This window comes from Notothenia coriiceps, unplaced genomic scaffold (genome assembly GCF_000735185.1).
Source record: "Notothenia coriiceps isolate Sejong01 unplaced genomic scaffold, NC01 NC01_scaffold00037246, whole genome shotgun sequence".
Taxonomy (NCBI): Eukaryota; Metazoa; Chordata; class Actinopteri; order Perciformes; family Nototheniidae; genus Notothenia; species Notothenia coriiceps.
The window spans coordinates 11,604,768-11,605,466 of NW_011369947.1; positions in this window are offsets into that span (position 1 = coordinate 11,604,768).

The window sequence follows — 699 nt, forward strand, 5'->3', positions numbered from 1 at the left end:
ACAATGTCTCAGTTCTGTCGGCTTAGACTGACTTCTCTAAAGTCTACGTCTACTAATCCACGATGTAAAAACCTTAATATAAAACAGAACGCCCTCATACACAAGTACAGTCACCTGAGTACAAGATTGCGGTTTAACCGGTGTGGTTGTTTGACCACCATGTCGGTCTTCCCTGTGTCTTCGGAGTATAAAGCGGGACGTCGTCAATCCTGTTCATCCTACAATCCACAAGTAAGTCCGGAAGGCAATATCTTTTCACCGGAAACTCAACAAGTTTTCGAAATTTAATGCTTGTAATTTATGTTGATTAAAACGTAACTAACAGAACGAAATATGCATCCGTGAATAACAAACACTCTGAATTTTACAGAGCATAAGTGAAGTTTAATAGTTTACCGTGGTTAAATGGGGTCAGCATAACAGAGATTTGATCGCGTGTTGATGGGCGGGCCGTGGCCCCCCGTTCAACACGCGTGTTTTGCGTGAAAAAAAAGATTTCGATAAAAGAGTTGTCAAAATAAATTCTACGGTTCTCACTAAACAAGAGGTCCTACGTCGTTGAGGATTATGAATATACATGTATAAAATCAACCTCCGGTAATGACATTAGGGGGAAGACGAATTCCGTGAAATTCATCGTTTAACCGTCGATGAATGGTGGTTTATCGTATATATGCGTATACATTATAATATATATAA